Below are 13178 nucleotides of genomic sequence, written 5' to 3' on the forward strand. Positions count from 1 at the left end.
TCTATCAACACATCCTTCATGAATTGGGTATGAGGTACTCTTTGATAAGGTTGCCTCTTAACTAGTTTTTCTTTCTCATTAGCTTCTAGTTTTGGACATCCTCATCATCTTCTTCTTTTTCAATCTTTCTTTTCTTCTTCTTCTTCACATTTTCAGTTTCCATGAATATGTACATCATGCAACAAGATTAGTTCATAATGAGCCACATCTAAACAAATTTATCTTTATATTATGTAGGGAAGCACATGAGTTAAGACTTTAAAAGTCAGTGAGAGGAAAGAATCAAGGAGAGGCAATGAAATAGAGAGTATTGCAAGTTCCTAACATTCAGAACTCCGATATTTGCATAGTAGCACTAGCAATAGTTTAATTGATGACATTGCTAGTAGCTCTATCAGTTAGATTGATGACACTAGAAAAGTTGTATAGCCAAGTAGCCAACCTCACTATTTCAATACAAAGTCAAGAGCTAGCATTCGGTTGGTTTATTTGTTTTGATTTGCACAGAACAATCATAAGGTCCGGTGATTGGAGATAGATTTTCTGTGTTCTACTGATTACACAAATTTGGCCAGCCCTGCCGCCTACAGAAACAAAACAATTCAATTCCTTTCTTTTTTTTTTTCAATTGAAAATATGACCAAAGAACACATACAAGGGAAATTGGAAGCAAAGGCTTTATAAATTATATACCAGAACCTTTTTAATACTCTAAGAAAGAACAACAACAGAATTGGACCTTGTTTTTTCCCCTAGACACTACATACGTAGTATATAAATCTTTATTAAGAGCGAGTATGCCTAGATCCTAACAACAAAGATAGTATTAGGAGATTGAATAAATGAAAGATTGTAAAGATTAAAGAGTACTATTATCTGAGTTTGTTTTTTTTTTTTATTGATTTTTTGTTCCTCCTCACTATCATCTTCCATCTCCTCTTCTTTTTCATCTTTCTCATTCATCTTTACATCATCCTTATTATCATCCTCACCATCATCTTCACTATCATTATTCTCATCATTATTCTCACCATTATTATCCTCTTCTTTTTTTTTGATCTTTTTCTTCTTCTTGATCTTTTTCTCCTTCTTCCTTTTTTGCAATTTTCGAGGTGGTTGAAGCCTTGTTGGAAGTTTTCTATGTCTTTTAGCAACACTTTTACTTGCAATATGCTTCTCAAATTCCGATTTGTCAATTACTTCCGCTTCAATGTTTTCAACTTTCATTTAAAAACAATCGTAAATAGTTAGAATATAACTAATATTAAATAGAGTGCAAATATAAAGGGATAAGATGAACATAAATTATAATGGATACACATTAGAATATCTAGCATAAACTTTTGAACATATAGTATAAACTTTCGAACATATAGGGTAAACTTTAGAACATAAGGAAAAACTTTAGAACATGGAGGGCAAATTTTAGAACATAAAGGGCAAATTTTAGAACATAGGAGTTGTTCAGTAAAATACAGAATAATAAATTTGGAACAGGATATGTGTTTAATCTTAAATGTCCAAAGTAACTTAATCTTACGGCTGAGATTGGTTCCTATATAACTAGGGTTCTTATATAAAGAGGGGTTCTTATCGGATCCCTCCCCTACATATATATGAGATCATGTGAGAACCCTTAGCTTAGGTGAGAACCATTCTAAAGATGAGAACCCATCTTACACCATCCGTTTTCATATTATGGATGGTTGAGATTGGATTTCGGATTGCTGACTTGTATATGTGGGCTTCTTCATTTTTTTTTATTTTTTTTTTATTTTTTTTTTGTATTGGAACATGCAATCAGTCATCATTGCTTTCTTGGAACATGGTTTTTATTTTTTATTTTTTTATTTTTCTACATTGAAACACGGTAATATGCATTGGAAAATCAAGAGACACGGCAAGAAGTTACAAATTTAATTTTAATTGCCTACATTCAGCCATTGAAGAGAGAGAAAATGGAAAATCTGGTTTTATTTTAATTTAGTCATTGAAGAGAGAGAAAATGGAAAAATAAAGAAAGCTTTAAAATGAAGGCAGATTTCAAATGAAGATTTCTCTCTCATAAAGAAAGCTTTTGAAGCTATTTTTTTTTATTTGATTATTTTTTTGTGTAGAATACGCATACAAAGGTTCATAATTTTTGGAGTTCGTTTGATATTTTTTTGGGTAGAATTTTCAAAGTAGTGCAAAAAAGGAGCAAATGTGGAAAGACAGATTTCAAATGAAGATTTCTCTCTCATAAAAAAGCTTTTGAAGCGATTTTCTTTTTTGAATCTGATTATTTTTTAGTGTAGAATAAGCATACAAAATTTCAGAATGTTTGGAGTTCGTTTGATATTTTTTTGGTAGAATTTTTGAAGCAGTGCAAAAAAAGAGCAAATCTGTATATGGTACAGTAGTTCAAATTTCTGGAACGAAATAATTAAAATTCGAGAACTATGGGCATTAATATAATTGGAACACTAATTCTTATATATGGAACATATATAATATTTATGGGACAATAGTTCATATTTCTAGAACAATATAAATACTATTCGACAATAATGGGCATATCATCCAATTGGAACACTAGTTCATGTCTATGGAACAATAGACCATATGTGTGGTACAGTATTTCAAATTTTTGGAACAACATAATTAAAATTCGAGAACTATGGGCTTATCATGTAATTGGAACACTAGTTCATAAAAATGGAACAATAGAACAATAGAGCAACATAATAGTTTATATTTCTAAAACAATATAAAAAATATTTGAGAATAATGTGTATATCATGTCATTGGAACACTAGTTCATATATATGGAACAATAGAGCATATGTGTGGTACAGTAGTTCAAATTTTTGGAACAACATAATTAAAATTCGACAACTATGGGCATTTATTGTTGTGTATATATTCCTATTGGTTCTCAAACATGTATTCTTATTGTTCTTAATTGTTATACTTATTGTTTCTGATATATATATATATTCCTACTGTACCAAAATTCAATAATAAAAAACAATAATAACATTATAATAATGGCATAGTTCCAAATAATTGGTCTACTATTCCAACTGCTTGTAATTTTTACTGTATTGTTCCATATATTTGCACTATTGTTCCGCATATTTGACCAATTGTTCCACACAGTATGCCCATTGTTCTATAATAACTACTATTCCACTAACTTGAACTACTGTTCCATCTATCATTTATATTGTTCCATATTACCATTCTTATGATTTCCCTATAAATTGTATTGTACCACATTTGAACTATTGTTCCAAAATATTATGCCTACTGTTACATAATACTATTTCTATTGTTTCGCTTATTTAAATTATTGTTCTAAATATTTACACTATAGTTCCATTCATTTGAAATATTGTTCCACACACTTGAACTATTGTTCCATATTATTATGTCTACTGTTCAAGCATAATTATTACAATAATTTTCCTATAAACTATATTGTTTCACATTGAAAAACTATTATTCTAGACCATTATACCTACTGTTATAGAATATTATGTCCATCGTTCATATATCTAATTTATTGTTCCAAATATTTGCATTAATGTTATTAGATGATATGCCCATTATTGTCGAATAGTATCAATATTGTTCCAGAAATATGAACTATTGTCCCATATATATTATATATTGTTCCATACATAAGAATTAGTGTTCCAATTACCTGATATGCCCATATTTCTCCAATTTTAATTATGTTGTTCTAGAAATTTGAACTACTGTACTACACATATGATCTATTGTTCCATAGACATGAACTAGTGTTCTAATTGGATGATATGCCCATTATTATCGAATAATATCTATATTGTTCCAGAAATATGAACTGCTGTCCCATAAATATTATATATTGTTCCATACATAAGAATTAGTGTTCCAACTACATGATATGCCCATAGTTCTTGAATTTTAATTATGTTGTTCCAGAAATTTGAACTACTGTACCATACATATGGTCTATTGTTCCATATGTTGGGTTTCGTAGTGACCCTCACTACGCGGAAAGAAACCCGCCAAGACCCGCTCCCATAATAAATGCAATTAACACGCTAGCACTAGCCCAGCCAACAGCCTCGCATCCCAGCCAGCATATGCGTGCTGGCGCTGGGCGATGCTTGTGCTGCTAGTGCGTGCCAGTGCTAGGCGCTGCTAGCTGCTGGCGCTGGCCCTTGCCTCTCTCGCCATCGCACACGCACTTCCCCTGTCGCACTTCCCCGCATGCGTGCTGCGAGCGAGCCACGCATGCTGGGCATCGCCTCGCCAGCCACACGCACAAGCATGCGGAGCTTGGTGCTGTGATGCTGCGATGGCTTGCGATGGCCCCTAGGCATAAGCACACGCACACGCACACAAGGCCCAGCATGGTGCTGCTGTGCGAGACTGCTGCTGCGATGGTGCCTACACACACACCCACGCACAAGAGTGTTGTGCTTGGTGCGTGGCCTGCGATGGTGCGAGGCATGCACGCACACGCACATACGCCAGTGCCCAGCACTTCGATGGCTGTGCTTGGTGCGTATGGTATGCGATGGTGCCTAGCACCCAGGCACGCATGCTGCGATGCAGTGCCATGCGAAGGCACGCATATGCGCAGCCATGCTGCCGCGATGGTGCCTAGGCTTGCGCATAACATGCATGGTGCGCCTAGGCTTGCGATGAGCTAGCCTAGCGTAGCTACGGTTATGCTCTTACTTGTTGCTTGTGATTTTGCGACGCTCGGTCTCGACGCCCTAAGCTCGATATCCGAAGTCTATATTCGTAAAACTCCGTCGAATCATTAAATCCTTCAGATTAATTCGTCGTCTCGGATCGGTTGTTCGATTGGGTTTGACCCGAAGGGTTCAGTTAAGATTAAGCTGTAATATTAATTGTACCTTAATATTACTGATCGGAAGCGGCCTCCACCCAGGCATTCCGATCACTTGACCTTACTGAAGAATTAGCTCTGTAATATTTCTGAACCCTCTATCAGAATAATAAACTTTTTGGAAGGACACCATTCCTTTCACCATAGACATGAACTAGTGTTCCAATTGGATGATATGCCCGTTATTGTCAATAGAATTTATATTGTTCCAGAAATATGAATTATTGTCCCATAAATATTATATATTGTTCCATATATAAGAACTAGTGTTCCAATTACATGATATGCCCCTAGTTTTCGAATTTTAATTATGTCGTTCCAGAATTTTCAACTATTGTACCACATACAGATTTGCTCTTTTTTTGCACTGCTTCGAAAATTCTACCCAAAAAAATAACAAACTAATTCCAAAAATTTTGAAATTTTGTATTCTTATTCAACACAAAAAAATAAGCATATTAAAAAAAAGAATCGCTTAAAAAGGATTTTTTATGAGAGAGAAATCTTTATTTGAAATCTGCATTTCCGTACGTGTTCCTTTTTTGCACTGCTTCGAAATTCTACCCAAAAAATAACAAATGAACTCCAAAAATTCTGAAATTTTGTTTGCTTATTCTACACAAAAAAATTATCAAATTAAAAAAAAAACGCTTCAAAAGCTTTCTTTATGAGAGAGAAATCTTCATTTGAAATCTGCCTTCATTTGAAAGCTTTCTTTATTTTCCATTTTCTCTCTCTTCAATGGCTAAATTAAAATGAAACCAGATTTTCCATTTTCTCACTCTTCAATGGCTGAATCTCTTGGTTTTATAATACATAAAAAGGTGTTTCAATGTAGAAAATAAGGAAAAAAAATTAAAAAGCATGTACCAATGACTGAAATGCGTGTTCCTAAGAAAATGCATGGGAAAGTGATAATTAATCTCAGCCATCCATAATCTCAAAATTGATGGTGTAAGATTAGTTCTCATTTTAAGAGGGTTCTCACCTGAACCCACCCCTATATATATATAGCTGTGTGTGTGTTTGTGTATGTATATATATATGTATATGTATATATATATGTATATGTATATATATATATAAATATATATATATACATATATATATATATATATATATATATATATATATATGTTTGGGGTAAAAATATCCCAGACACGTGGCCCAATGGCCAAGTGACACGTGGCACCCAGCCATTGGTCAGCAGGGCTCCAATCACCTGCTGACACGTGTCCAGTAAACCCTAAATGGGGAACCAAGACTCCCCCACTATAAATAGTGGAAGGACCCTCATTAATGGGGCATTCATAAATACATACACCAATCCCGAGCAATTTTAATTGCAGAATTCTCCCACTACGCAAGAAGTAATTTCACTATTAACGCACACTTTTCCTCTTGTACGTTACTGACTTGATCGTCGGAGGCGGAGCTCCAACCAACCGGAGACTTCGTGGTTTTGTAGGTACAAGCGTTGAAGGGCATTCTCGGAATTGTAACTCTCCCGTAGGACATATAAAAAAACCCCGAAACATTTGGCGCCGTCTGTGGGGAGATTACTTTTGAGATGACTTCTAACCCTGTACCACCGGATTAGGACAAGCGGCCGTTGGTCGAGCCTGAGGTCCAGACGGACCATGAAAGTGGTGACGACTATGAAGTCGACAACTATGTTGCCCCAGGCGGGTCCTTTAGAACAAAACGCACCCGTTCCAAAGATAAGAAGGAACGGGATAACAACCAAGCTGCTCCAGGCAACCCAGCCGGCAACCCGGTTGGAGCTGCCCAGGCGGCAGAAGGCTCTGCTCCCATCACCAGGAACGAACTCATGACCTTCATGAATAGTTTAAGGGAGAGATCCAGAACCTTATTCGGTCAGCTACTCCCAAAAAGAGTCAGCCGGCCAAGAAGCCTTCCTCTGGGAAGAAGATGATCAAAGATCGGGTCCCTACCCCTCACCCAAAGCCAAAGGAGGGGGAGGGCCTCAAGTTCGATCCAAACAGGCTCTGCTTCCCTCAAGCGGAACTCAGAAAACCCATCCGGCACTTACAGCCAGATGGTTCAAAGAAGACTTTCTCTGATGCCCAAGCGTTCCTCCAAGAAAAGAGAAGTCAAGCGTCTATGTCGGCCTCAACGTCGACCTTCCCATACAGTTTCGTGACACCTCTAACAGGCGTACGAGAACATGCTTAGGGAGTCAGACGGGCGAGCCCTCCGCCCGGTCTGGACCCAAAGTGATCCAGCCTGGTCTATTTGGTTCGCCAAATGGACTGGGTGGATCCCCTTTCACCCAGCCGGGTCTCTTTGGTGGGAATGTGCAACAGCCATACCAGCCCATGGACTGACAGCTGCACCTGTTAAATTTTGGAGAATAACCAACAACGTTCTCCCCCGAGATAACCCAGGCGGCACAGCCGGCTAAGGTTAAGAACGTGTTGGTAGGGGCCTATGATGGTACCTCCAACCTAGAAGACCACCTAATGGCCTACTCTAACCTCATGTACCTACAGGGGTTGGACGATACCGTCTGGTGCCGATGCTTCCCGACTACCCTGAAAGGCATTGCCCAACGGTGGTTTCGTAATCTACCAGCCGGCTACATCAACAACTTCAGAACTTTGGCGTACTTATTTACGTCAAATTTTTCAATGAATATCCCTGCCAAAAAGACTAGCCTTGACCTAGGGGCAATACAGCAGGGTGACAGTGAAGGGCTCTGGTCCTACGTCAGATGGCTCAATCTGATGAGAATACAGATTGAAGGACTGTCTGACAAAGTTGCTTACACAGACTTCTTTAAGGGTTTGAAGGATGGGTCGACCTTTAAGTTCGACCTCGTCCGGAAAAGGGTAGCCACCCTTCAAGAGGAGTTAATGGAAGCTGAAGCCTATATACAGGTGACGGAGCTTTGCGCTGTAAAGCAGCCGTCAGATTCCAAAAAATCCGACAAAAAAGATAGCCGACAAAAGCAACAGTCGGCAAAAAAGGAAGAAAAGAAGAGAAAAGAGGTCTGGGCGGCAGACCGACCTGGTCAGCCGGCTCAGAAAATCAGACGGAAATCTGAACCGTACGTTCCCAAGTACGAGTTCACAAAGGACTGCTCCTCCATCCTCATGGAGATCAAAGACCGGATGTCTCTCGAGAAACCGGCTGCGATGAAAAGTCCCGTAAGCAACCGGGACAAGAGCAAATACAGCCTGTACCATGAGGATGTCGGCCACGACACTAATGGTTGCTATAGCCTCAGGCAGCTATTAGACCGTCTGGCTGATGAGGGGGCTCTGAAGTCCTATCTGCCCAAAGTCAAGAGTAACACCCAGGCAAAGAAGGGGCAGACGGCAAAACCTGTACTCACCAACTCTGAGACGGATGAAGAAACTATCTTCACCATAGCAGGAGGTTTTGCCGGAGGGGGCCCCACCATTAGGGGCACCAAAGATAACATCAGGAAGCTGGTCAGCTAAGTGGATGAGGGCCAGGCGTCAAAAGACACCTTTCTTGAGGTCCTTATTTCTAAAAAGGACCGAGGCAAGGTCAGGTGGCCTCACGATGATCCCATAGTCATCGAATGTAAAGTTGTCAATCAGAGGGTTGGCCGGATCCTAATAGATATCGGGAGCTCGTCTGACTTGATCAGCTATCAGTGCTTGACCAAGCTCAAGTACAAATCCAGTAACATGCACCAGGCGCCTCACCCACTAGTTGGTTTTGCGGGAGGAGTAGTGCATCCGGTAGGAAGCATAGATCTTCCCATCCGGCTGGGTGAAAAGGGGGAAGGACGCCACATGGTTGTAAAATTTTAGGGTAGAGGAACTGGCCGCCTACAACATGATCTTTTGTCGTCCGACCCTCAACGAATCCAACGCTGTCATCGTCCCCTCGCTCATGCTCGTTAAATTTGAAAAGGATGATGGTACAGTCGGTTCCCTGAAAGGGGACCAGAGGACGGCTAGGGAGTGCTATCTCTCTGCCGTCAAACCGACTATGGGGGAAGCCGATGACGGTAAGCCCATAGACATTGATAACTGCGATACAGCAGTCCCGGCTCCAAGGGCAGCTGGTAAGAAAAGAAAGCGGACCAAATGGAACCCGTCAACCAAGAAAAATAGCAATCACTAGCAGGGGAAAGGTCAGATGACCAACGACCTCAGCCGACTGGTGACTGCCTTGATGTCGTCCTAGACGATAGCCGCCCTGACAGAACCGTCAAGATTGGGACGGTTGCTTTTGAACGGTTGGGAGCATACCTGCTTCAACTTCTAAAGGAATTCAAAGACATCTTTGCCTTTGAAGTGGAAGAGATGTCAGGCGTCAGCCCGGATCTAGCCGTCCACAAGCTCGCGCGTGGACCGTAAAAAGAAGTCGGTCAGGCAGAAAAAGAGGGATCACGATGAAGAAAGATCTCAGGCGACAGCAGCTGAGGTCAAAAAGCTGTTAGATGTTGGGTTCATCCGGCAATGCTACTACCCGGATTGGGTAGCAAACGTTGTCCTCATGAAAAAGCCGAATGGTACCTGGCGAATGTGTGTAGACTACACAAATCTGAACAGAGCATGTCCCAAGGACAGTTACCCGCTTCAAAAGATCGACTGTCTGGTCGACTCGACAGCCGGTCATGCTCTGATGAGTTTCATGGATGCCTATTCAGGTTTCCATCAAATACCCCTGTGGAAAAAAGATCAAGAAAAGACGGCCTTTGTCACTGATTAGGGGTTATTTTGTTACAAGGTGATGCCGTTTGGGTTAAAGAATGCACCGGCTACATTCCAGTGCATGATAAACACAGTTTTCATCAACCAGATTAGCAGGAATATAGAGGCGTACATTGATGACATGATAGTCAAATCCAAGCTACATACGGATCACCTACTAGACCTCCGAGAAACATTCACCACACTCAGGCGGCACCGGGTCATGCTTAACCCAAAGAAATGTGTATTTGGTGTTGAGTCTGGGAAGTTCCTCGGATTTTTGATCGACCAAAGGGGCATAGAGGCTAATCTGGAAAAAGTACAGGCGGTCATCAACATGTGGTCTCCCCGCACTGTAAAAGAGGTCCAGAAGTTGACCGGTTTCCTGGCGGCATTGGGGAGGTTCCTCAGCCGGTCAGGCGACAAGTGCCTCTATTTCTTCCAGGCCATCCGGAAGAGGTCTAGATTTGAGTGGGGAGAAGAGGCGGAAGTGGCATTCTAGAGGCTAAAGCAACAGTTGCACTCTTTGCCAAGGCTAGTGAGCCCCCTACCCCAGGAGGTTCTCTACATGTACCTAGCCGTCTCTGATCATTCCCTCAGTGCCATCCTCCTTGCTGAGAGAGACGGTAACTAGCTCCCGGTGTATTTTATCAGCCATGTTCTTAAAAATGCTGAGCTCTGGTACCCTATGATCGAAAAATTTGGGTTGGCCCTGTTCTTAGCAGTCAAGCGATTAAAGCCTTACTTTTTGGCTCACCCGGTGGTTTTATATACAGACCAGCCGCTCAAACGCCCAATGACCACCATCGAGTCATCCGGCAGAATGATCAAGTGGGCTGTTGAAATACAAAGCCTTGAGATAACTTTTGAACCCAGGCAGGCAGTGAAAGGTCAGGCGTTTGCCGACTTCATTGTCGAGATGACTAGACTGGTGCAACCGGAAAATCCTGATTTGGTTTGGAAGTTATTTGTAGACGGTAGTTCTACAGTGAACGATTGTGGTGCAGGCGTTATATGCCATTTGCCGGAAGGAGATAAGTTTGAATATACACTGCGGTTCAAGTTCCAAGCCTCAAATAATGAGGCAGAGTATGAAACCCTGCTAGCCGGTATACGCATGTGTAAGGCAGCAGGGGCAAGAAAAGTTAGCGCCTGCTCAGACTCTCATTTGACCGTTAGCCAGTACCATGGTGACTACGAGGCCACCCATCCGGCTATGATCAAACATTTGCAGGCGGTCAGATAAGAGGCCGCGTCACTTGACGAATTTCATCTAAGTCAGGTGCCCCGGTCCGAGAATAATCAGGCGGATGCCTTTTCCAAATTGGCATCATCCGCCTCCTGTGATGCACCTAGGACAGTCTTTTGGGAAGTCATTGAGAAAAGAAGCATTGGTCATGACCCCATTGGAATTTTGGACCGAAGCGCCACCTAGATGGATCCTATCCGGGGCGTATCTCACATACGGCTCTTTGCCGGATGTCTCTTCTGAAGCAGCTGCGCTCAAGAAGCGAGCTCTGAGTTTTGTTATGCACCAAGGGGAACTTCTCCGGAAGGGACACTTACAGCCGTTTCTGAAGTGTGTAACCCCAGAAAGGGGAAAAGAAGTCTTGGAAGATCTACATGCAGGCTTTTGTGCCTCGCATATAGGCGGCAGAGCCCTTGCTAAAAGAACCAGGCGGCAAGGATATTTTTGGCCTACCCTTGAGGCGGATGCCATGGACTTGGTAAAGAGGTTTGATAAATGACAATGGTTCGGCCGGCTGATTCATCGTCCGGCAACGGATCTCACAGCTATACGCAGTACGGTCCCGTTTGCAAAATGGGGGATGGACATATTAGGACCCTACACGCCTGCTTCAGGCAGTCGACGCTACATCTTGGTAGCCGTAGACTACTTCACCAAATGGGTTGAAGCAGAGGCGGTCAAAGGCATAAAGACCAAAGATGTGATTTCCTTCATTTGGAGAAACATCATCACCCGGTTTGGGGTCCCCATGTCAATGGTCTTCGAAAATGGTCCTCAATTTGAGACGCCTGTGCTTAAGAGCTTGTTGGGGGATCAGGGCATCGCCCATTGCTTTGCGTCTGTAGGCAGGCCCTAGGAAAACGGACAAGTTGAGGCCTTCAATAAAATCATCTCAGACGGTGTTAAGAAGAAAGTTGAAAGAGCCGGTGGTCTATGGGTCGATGAGCTGCCTCATGTTCTTTGGGACATCAGAACAACTGAGAAGGGGGCAACCGGTTAAACCCCGTTTCTTATGACATACGGCTCGGAGGCTGTTCTCCCTATTGAACACTATGAGCCAACTCTCCGTGTCATGTTATATGATGAAGAGGCCAATTGGGAGGCCATGCGTCTGGCCCTGGATGCTCTCGCAGAGAGAAGGGGCAACGCCGCCTTACGACAAGAAGTCTACCGTCTGAGAATGACTAGAGCCTACAACAGGCGGGTACACAAGCGACCCTTGAAAGTAGGGGACTTTGTACTCCGTAAAATCGAAGCAACCGGTAGGGCGAATGAGCAGGACAAGCTTACCCCAAATTGGGAGGGCCCCCACCGGATCTTTGAAGAAGTTAGAAATGGCACATACCGCCTGGAGACCCCAGACGGTAGAAAGTTGTCTAGAACTTGGAATGTAGACAACTTAAAAAAGTACTACTTCTGAGAATTGTGCATCTGTTGTAACTACCGAATGATTAATGAGAAAAGTTAGTTTATTACATTGTTGTATATCACTGCCATGTCTTGTGCTTAACACAAGCGGCTTTCATCATTTAACATTTCATATGCCATGTCTTGGGTAGTACCCAAGCGGCTTTTATCAAATAAATTTTCATATGCCATGTCTTGGGTAGTACCCAAGCGGCTTTTATCAAATAAATTTTCATGCACCATGTCTTGGGTGCTACCCAAGCGGCACATCCGGTGACGCCCATACGGGCGAATTCACTGAAGAGAGCATCTCCCTTTTGGGTGGTAAATTGTTCTAGTGGTCAAAACTAAGGCGGATTTAATATCTGGAAACTAATCCGATTATTTTCGCCTGAATGATCCATCGCATCAAAGAATAGCTGGCTAGCACTCCCAAAAGTACAGCCGGCTTTTCCTTTGACAAGCAGTACCAATAGAAGCTAACCTCAAAAGAGGCAGCCGATACTCCCAGTACATCTAAACCGCCACCTGGCTCTTCCGAAGAGACAGACGCAGGGAAAACATAATTCTAACTAAATCCTAGAGTTTAGCATCTAAGTAACAAGCACAACCAGCAACCTAGCAGAACAAAACCTGCGCGGTATTCAAAGACACGATCCCAGCCGGGTTGCGTTTGCAAATTTCATCGATCCCTACCCGAGGGCATACGGATAGCCGCCTGGCTAAGCTCAGCTTTACCAGACAACTATCCGGGGGGCAATATACCCAGCTACTCTCCGTCTCTGTTACACACGGTAATGTTACTTGGAAAATTTTCTAAGCAAATTTAAAGTGAAAGCAGGGAGAAATCATTCAAATAAAACCGGCACAGCTGGTAAGAAAATCATTCAAATAAAACCGGCACAGCCGGTAAGAAAATGTTATCAATATTCAAAAT

Source organism: Chenopodium quinoa, unplaced genomic scaffold, assembly GCF_001683475.1.
Source record: "Chenopodium quinoa cultivar QQ74 unplaced genomic scaffold, ASM168347v1, whole genome shotgun sequence".
NCBI lineage: Eukaryota > Viridiplantae > Streptophyta > Magnoliopsida > Caryophyllales > Amaranthaceae > Chenopodium > Chenopodium quinoa.